This window comes from Mus caroli, chromosome 1 (assembly GCF_900094665.2).
Source record: "Mus caroli chromosome 1, CAROLI_EIJ_v1.1, whole genome shotgun sequence".
In the NCBI taxonomy this organism is placed as follows: domain Eukaryota; kingdom Metazoa; phylum Chordata; class Mammalia; order Rodentia; family Muridae; genus Mus; species Mus caroli.
This window is the reverse complement of record NC_034570.1, coordinates 64489665-64498281: the sequence shown is the minus strand read 5'-3', so window position 1 is coordinate 64498281 and position 8617 is coordinate 64489665. Positions and strand designations below refer to the sequence as shown.

General features: G+C 41.0%; 1 protein-coding gene across 5 annotated transcripts in view; it reads right to left on the bottom strand.

The window, feature by feature from the left end:
• Vwc2l (von Willebrand factor C domain containing 2 like) overlaps nt 1-8617 on the bottom strand; it is a 156661-nt gene that overhangs the window by 3578 nt on the left and 144466 nt on the right. The window lies entirely within an intron of this gene.

The following is an 8617-nucleotide window of genomic DNA, read 5'->3' as shown; positions in this document are numbered from 1 at the left end:
GAGAGAGAGAGAGAGAGAGAGAGAGAGAGAAGAAGAAGGAGGGAGGGAGGGATGGAGGAAAGGAGGGAGGGAAGGAGGGAGGAAGGGAGGAAGGAAAGGAGGGAGGGATGGAGGGAGGGAGAAAGGGAAAGACAGAGAGATGGAAGGACAGACTGCTTATTGTCTGCTTACTGATTACATTATGGATTAAACTTTATTTGCTTTGTTCTCTGGATATAAAGGTGGTGAAGTGTCTCATGAATGGAGGATTGGCACGCTTGGCCTCACATTGTCATGTGTACCCATGGTGGGTTCTCTCCCTTCATGTGAAAGGTACACAGCAATGAACTTGCTCACTCCCCAGATCCTGCCCAGTTCCAGGAATCCCCAGCTTGTTTCTTGATAACAATGAATAATTCATGGATGGATGATTTATTCATGTCCCCAAACAAGCTTTGTTAGAGGTTCATTTGATTTTTATAAATGGAGTTCCTTTAATCTGTTGGCTATCTTTTTTTCCTTTCCCTTTTCTTTCTTTTTTTTTTTTTTAAAGGAATGACCCAAATGTCAGCAGGAATTTTATTTTACCTTTTCAGGTTCCAAAAAGGTTTATAGCAGATGACCCCTGCTCACTTTAAGTGGATGCAGTGTGTTTGTGTCTGTCTGTCTGTCTGTCTGATGAACCAATTTAAATTTTTTTTTAGTTCTTGTCTCTCGTCCCTCTATCCTTTTGTTTTTGTTTTTTCTTTGAGTTATTTAGTTTCTCACATTTTAATTTTAATTTTTAGTCCTCATATAAGAATCCTAATATTCCACATGGTTATTTCCGAAGTTGAAACTGAATTAAAAATGTCTTCCCAAGGCATGGTGGATTGCAGAAGGATGGTACAAATTATTGGATTTTAGGAGTTACTTGTTGTTGATTCTCTGAAGAGCCCATTTGGGTAAAGAAGGGAGTGCTGGGTTGTGTCCAGTGAGGATTTGCTAAGCCATCAGTTTTGGCTACTGGCCATAGTCACTAACTCAGTGGCAATCTGGTGACTTGTTGTTGTCAGTGTCCTGCTTTCACTTTCTCAACAGTTGCCCAGAGTGTATAAGACTCTCTCTACTGCCAAACAAATGAAATCAGAGGCTATTTGTAGTGCAGTTCATGAGTGGAGGCTTACTTTTGCAAAAATTATAACTACAAGGTTATGATGCATATTTGTCAAGAAAGAACTAGAATACTATAGCTGTAATACCCTTTCTTTTAGAGCTTCTCACTGTGTACACCACACCAACAGTATTTGTGTTCGCATGCCTTCAATCTGCTGCAAGCATCTAGGGTACATGCCTGAACGTGGGGGAACTGTCGAGAGCAGGGGTGACGGAGTAGGTGAAGTCTGGTGATAATTAAGTATTGTATGATTTTCTGCCTTTACCCAGGAGGCCGATTCTTGTTCTGATTCTATGATAAGGTGATAAGTTCTTGGCCATCTTCAACTTCTGATTATTTCACAATCATAGTACTAGTTGTATATATCTGAGGGTTTAAGAAATTAGTTGGTAGACCAGACTACCCACATGACTACCACTCTAGGGGGCTTCAACACCAAACCATGAGTTTCTTCTGAACCCAGAACCAAGGGTTCTTTGGAAAACTTGGCTTGAAGGATGTACCATAGTGTGGATATTCTCTCATGCCTATTGCTCAGACCTGTTTTCTGACAGACACCTGCAAACCCAACCAATTTCTTGTGAGGATCCTCATAGTTTCAGAAACATTACTAGATCTGAACTACACTGCCAGTCTGGAGTCAGCCAGAAGATTGAAGCTTTCCCCCTCTGCCCAACCAGGACTTTCACTCTAAGCATATATTTAAACTGTTCCAGAAGGGGAAGAAAACAATTTAAATCATCTTCTAAAAACAAAGATATGCACTCAACAGGCAGACTATTAACTAGTAGGAATTTTCACTGTTCTCTAGAGGATGTGGAAATGTGATGTCTTCCTCCCTCCCCACCACCTGTGTGTGTGTGTGTGTGTGTGTGTGTGTGCTGAACTCACATGCGTGCCCACCGAGATATGCTGCTCTTTCCCAAAATGCTAGAAATACTCACTGATACCAAAGCAGAAAGCAGGTAGAATGTATGAGAAGAGATTCCTTGCAAGTCATTGTGTATATCTATAAGGGATAGTTTGCTAGAGGTCTGTTTTGTATTTGCTTCTTGTTGACTATGTCAGGAGCATGCTGGGATCACCGTGCATTTGATTAACCTCTATCCATCTTTTCTTAAGAGTCACTTAGAATTTGCTGCACTTTCAGCCCAAGAAATATTAATTATATTGATGGATTGAACACAAATGAAGGATCTTTTACATGTGCCAAGACTGGCCAAAACCATTGCCTGTGAATGATATAGTGAGTGTTCAGCTGTCTACCTAATGGCTGGAGGCATTTTGCAGAATACAGCATTCTTGTTTGATCTCCTTAACTTTTGTGCTACAGGGATTTTATTGGTCTTGTTCTGTGAATCTCAAATGTGACCATAACAAGTCTCAAGTTTGCTGTTAAAAGTCATATACTTAAGAGCAATTTAGGTAATTGTCAGTAGAATGGTTTGCACTATTTTAAAAATGTTCCAGTTTTAGCTTGTCCCCAATACTGGTAGCAGTAAGTGCTAATTGTCTTTGAGCATGTGACTATTCCCCTTGAGTTCCTTACGTAGGCCATCTTCCTTGCTTCTACCTACTGCCTCCTATTTGGAGGTTGATCTCATTTTTACTTTGTCTATATGAAGGAATAAATTGCTCAGAAGAACAAGTTGCTATTGCAAACTTTATATGCCCCAGTACAGGGTAATGCCAGGGCCAAGAAGCAGGAGTGGATGGGTAGGGCAGCAGGGCGGGGGGTTGGGGGGGGTATAGGGAACTTTTGGGATAGCATTTGAAATGTATATAAAGAAAATATCTAATAAAAAATAGATATCTTTAAAAAAAAGGAAGACCAAGTTCATGACAAAGCAACATATTTAAATGTGTAGGACTTGGAGAAACTCCAGAAGGAAGGAATGAAAATGGTTAAACTGAAGGTTGGGAGAAGGAGAAGATAGAGGAAGAGTCCAATAACTCTTAGAGAGTGGTGGCTTAAGAGAGGAAAGGTGGCCAACTGGCCACTCATTCTACAATCTAGCCTAATAGATGTCACTGCCAGAACTATAGTATAGAAATAGTCACTTACAGGTGGAAACATATGGAGATCATTTGTTGAACTCTTACTCTATGCTGGAATGTGTCTCATACTGTTTTTGCAATAATCTAGAGAAGGCCCATGCTCTTCCTCACGTGACATTGAGTTTCACAGAGAGAAAGTGACTAGCCAGAGGTTACATACCCAGAGTGTGGTATCACTGAGATATGAATGAAAATCTCTATGGCCTATAAGAGTTTTCTAGTTGTTCGTAAAAACAAGTTGTCTTCTAAAAGTGCATTATCACTGTTTGTTTGTTTTCCTAGATTCTGAGCTTCTAATGAAAACGTAGAAATCTAGCCTGCTTGGGTATTGCAGATGCATACGGAGGCAGGAAATAGGATATGGACAGAAAGAAGCGAGATTGCTTTTCTTCAGATCATTATTTATTTACTGGTTTTATGTTGTATATTCAAATAGTTTCTAACAAGCATAATTTGTTTACAAACTAGAGAAAGTCTTCTGTGGAGAAGATGTGTGGACTGTGGGGCTTTTCTCAAGGTAACACTGAAGTTTCCACTGGTGCTGTATCCACAGCAGAAAAAAAAACCCACAAAGAAAATGATGATTAGGATTATGGTTAGGAGGGGCTCATATTTTGTTTCTGTGATTTATCATGCATGTGATGTCTGGAAAATACTTTGTTATCCAAATACAAATGGGAGACCCACATGGTACAGACTCAGAATGGACTCAACATTTTTGAGAATGTGATAGAATTGGAAATTGGATTCTTTGCTGAGACTAGGAGCTAGGAGGAAAGAAGGGGAAGTGAGAAGGTTGAACCGTGGAGACATTTTCCCCATGAGACAGAGGAATATTCTCCTCTACTATTTTACAATTCCTCGAGCATTTATTTTGCATATCTATAAAACAAAACCTAGCTTAATTTTCCCAGTCAAAATCATTCCAGAGAAACCTTATAAAGAAGGGAGAGATAAGTGTGAAACTGAAACTCTCTGGAGCTATAACTGAGGGAAGCCAAGTACTCTATCTTTTGGGCGACACTTCCTCCCAGCTTCTCATTCCAGCCTCTCCAAGGTACCACTAGACACACATAGAATATCTTGTGATCAAAGAAAAAGCACTTCGAATGCTTTCTTTTAGCTTTGATAATACATGGTTTTAACAAAACCAGACAAACAGAAGGATTTCTGCCATATTTGTGGTTCTAGGGACCAAGAGGATTTGCTCAGACACTAGAGTTTTCTGATAATTTCCCTAAATCCCCTTCATGAAATGACTGCATAGGAACAAAGGGGATTAAAAAGGAGTTGAGAGCTAGTCTGATCACACATCATACATAGCTGAGTTTGTTTGCAATGATAAACACCACACAATGATATTAAGGGGCAAATAAATATATAACCTGGTGAGCGCTCTGAAAAAAAGCATAGGCAGCTATGAGTTCTAACAAAGATCCTGACTCAGACCACTGGAAGAGAGTTTGTGCTGAATAAATTAAGGGTGGAGTGATGCCACTAAGGAAAGAAGAAAAGGCCAGTGGGGTTCAGTGGAGCATACCATAGGAAGTTACTGAGGAATTGGCTAGGAAGCAATTGGATACTGGAGTCCAAGAAGAAATCATGAAATATCCAAGAGTTTTATGATCTTATTAACATTATTTTGGTGCCTTAAATCTGGACATGGTAGATGTGTTTACACATCCCAAAGCAGATCAGAAAATGTCACAAGACAGGGATTAATTAATTCTCCACTCTCCATTTCTCAGCCAGTTGCTAAACATATATAGCATGTTACTAGATTGGGGCTTAAGATTCTGGGCTGCTTGCCATGTTAAAGATTTTATACCTCTGCTCTACTACCCCTCAGTGTATGCACATGCATGTATGTATGCACATGCATGTATGCATGCATGCGTGAGAGTGTGCACGTGTGCGTGTGTGTGCTACCTTGAGAGGAAGACACTAATGATGTGAATTTCTATGGTGTCACTACAGGACTTGTCTACAGACACCTGTGGATGGACTAGAAGGACAAATCTTGGCAAATCCAGGGTTTCTTCTGATGCTGCAAAGTTAAGCCACCTTACAGGCATTGGCAATGTGCTAAGACAATGGAAAAAAATCTTTCCTCCTTTATTCTCAGACATTAAAAATTCCAGTTTAACATTTACATTAGTTTCAGCAGTTAGCACATGGGCTTGAATTAATTTCTCAGATTATCCCTTACAGAAAATAAAATCCTAAAGGGAAAGACACCGCCCCACACCCCCTGCAGAGCTGGTGCGATTTCATCTAGAGTGGGTAAAAGGAAAGGGCTGGAGAGCAGAAGTAGGTTTTTAGAAGAGCACTGTGTAGGGATCCCAGAACTGTGTGCAAGGTAACTGAGATATGGTGTTGTGGAACACACAGGAGGAGCCAAGTAGGTATCAACAAAACTAGTCCTGGATAATTTAAGAGGAAAAGGTTCTTTTTGGAGGAAATTATATCCAAACAATATCCACAGTAGCAAAGCACAAAGCCAAAGACCAGACAGGTGACACAAGGATCAAAAGCCACAGATAAGGAGCAGTGCAGATTCACCTTGGGAACAGAATGAGCGCATGCGCCCATCAGTTTAGCCAGTTTGGGTTCTGGGCATGGTTGCTAGAATTATCCACACAACTTCCTGTCCTGCCAGGATGGAGTGTATTTCTATATTAGTTTTTCATCTGAAATCTGCAGGACATGTATCTAGCCACAGGATCCCACCAAGCACTCTCATGTCCATTCTGGCTGTAAGAAGTGTTGGAGTAAGAATCTTTGGCCTTTGTAGCTTTTCTGCAGGATGGAAATGTTTCTTCATATTTAAGTGATTTCCCCAGTCTTGTGGAGGAAACAGTTCAGTTCTGATGCTTAGCTGAACATAGGGTGTCAATGAGGGTGAACTGCAGAATGCTTTCTTTCACTCTCAGTGTTAGCCATAATCCTATGTGTCTCTCCTTTGTTCTGAGACATTAAAAATGCCAACTAAGATGCTACTGCTTTCTCTTGTAAGAATGCTCAGGTAATATCCAGAACCATTGGATACTTCACAATTCAGTCAGCTCTGCTCCAGTTGTCTTTGTCCTCTCCCTCCCCTCCCCTCCCCTCCCCTTCTCCTTCTCCTTCCTTCCTTCCTTCCTTCCTTCCTTCCTTCCTTCCTTCCTTCCCTTTTGAAAAGCCCAGGTTGACTTCAACCCCCAAATCCATATACCTCAGCCTCCCAAGTGCTGGAATTATAGGCAAGAGACACTGTCCCTTGACTTTAAAATACTTAAGAGCTTTTTATGCATTATCTATTTTTCTCTTGCAGCAAGAATATTTTCCTTATTTTTCTGGTGAGACAAAGAAACACAAACATGTCAAGTAACTTTCCCAAAGTCTCACAGCCAATGAGACTGAGATTTGGGACACATCACAATTTCTACATGCTCCAACCCAGAAGGCAAGCATCCTGAAAACAAGAGCTATTGTTTGTTTCTTCTAGGTTTCAGCAGCCCCTGGGATGATAAGGCTGCAGCAGAGGCAAGCAACTTGGATCCTGAAGTTACTGGGATGTGTGGCAAGGCAAAGAGAATAGCGGGTAAGTGGGAGACTAGAAAGAAGGGACGAGGAGGAATTCTACTGATAAAATTCCTGTGTGAGGAAGAGAAATGGCCCCGCATAGAGCTTTACAGAATAGCTTCCCAGGAGTGGGATTTGGTCCTGGGAAGTGCACATTACTGTGCTTTGTGACCACAAAGGCATCATGGCCCCAATGATGTACATAAAAGATAGCTGGGGTGACAGGGAGCACCCCAGAAAATTTTATTGCTTATCAACGCATTCACTCTTTAGAAAGCTAGGCTGGCTCTGCCATCCTTATCTGTGCTTTCTGCTTATAAAGTCATATGGCTTCTTTGAACATTCTCTCGGAGAACAACTTTATGCTTTTTAATTGTCCTCTTTAGATTATTTCAATCTCTAGCCTTGATTTGAAAGTTCAATATTGGCACTTGGTGTCTTTCAGAAATTAGTTGTAAATGATCTTCCTGCTGCATAAATGAGGCCAATTCCTATTGCGCAAAGCCATAAACATCCTATATTTATTTGGCAGATCATCTAAATCATTGTTTCAGAGAATAGTAGGCTTGTAGGCTTCAGTTTGCAATTGAATTGGATTGGATTATGCCCTTCCTTCTGATTTTAATTCTCTGCTTCACCAAATCTGATGGAACTTACTGTGCTCTGGAAAAGCAAATAGGCTTTCTGATCAGGTGGGCCTTTCATTTATTAGAATCTTGGGAAAAAAAAACATTGCTAATAAAACCATCAATTAGAGATGAACACAGTTAAAATGGAATGAAATGCCTTCGCTCTTCCTGTTGACGTGTCCCAAAGTCCTTCTTAGGTGTGAACAGAAAGTAGTGATGACGTTCCAGTTGCCAAGGAGCGCCTTGAACTCGAGAGAGGAGATGGCCTTCCTCACCTACTTCCAGGCAGCCATCCCTGTGTTCTTTCCAAACTCTTTTTTATTAAACTTGAAAACAAAAAGTTTCCTCAGACTAAGAAGGCAAGATTCAGGAAGGATTATTTTCTCAGAGGCTGCCCTGAAGGTGACTGTTAATCATTTTATTTGAAAATTCAATATTGCCAAACTCCCACACAGATTTTAGTCTGAGGATGCCAGAGAGTTTTTTGGCCTCTAAGTATGTAAGATTTATAGGTTGGTGTTCCAATTAAGTAAGATGCAGGGGACAGAGCCCAGAGAGGAAGAATATGGTCATGACACACAAGAGAAAGGTGGACACTCGTTCTATGCCCAGTCTAAGTGTCCAGCTCTAAGCATGAAGTAATATTCAGGTTCAAGATTAGCTGTCTCTAGCTCACCTGTGTCACCATCTACCCTGGCAAACTGTCAAATTTGCCAAACATGAGTGTCCCACTTCATTAGGACTGTGAATGACTTTTAAGCCCTCATCGTGCTCCTCACTGCTAGCCTAAGGGTAGTTAGGGTTCACATGGTCCCATCCAAGTTATATACGAGGCTGTCGAAGCTCAAAGACAGAGATAAAGCAGAGACTTCAGACCCTGGAGCTAGACGACTCCCCTTTCAGTCCTGCTTGGGCATTGGCTGGCTCTATGAACCAAGCCTCCTTAGCCATGAAGGGAATTATAGTAAATAAGAGAAGCTACTTCATCAAAGTTTTGACAAGACAAATAAATTTTCATTCATAAGACACCACCAAGACCGTACCTGTCACATAAGGAAGCTGAATAGTCATTGTTACTTATCATTCTGCTTATTGCTATCACCCCAGCTGCAAACTGAATAATTCTGGTTAGGCTGTAAAGATCAGGTTCTTTGAGCTGGGACGCAGGGTCTGCTGACACTCGCCAGCTACCCACAACACCCGCCACAGGATCTTAAGACTTCTGGTGAGT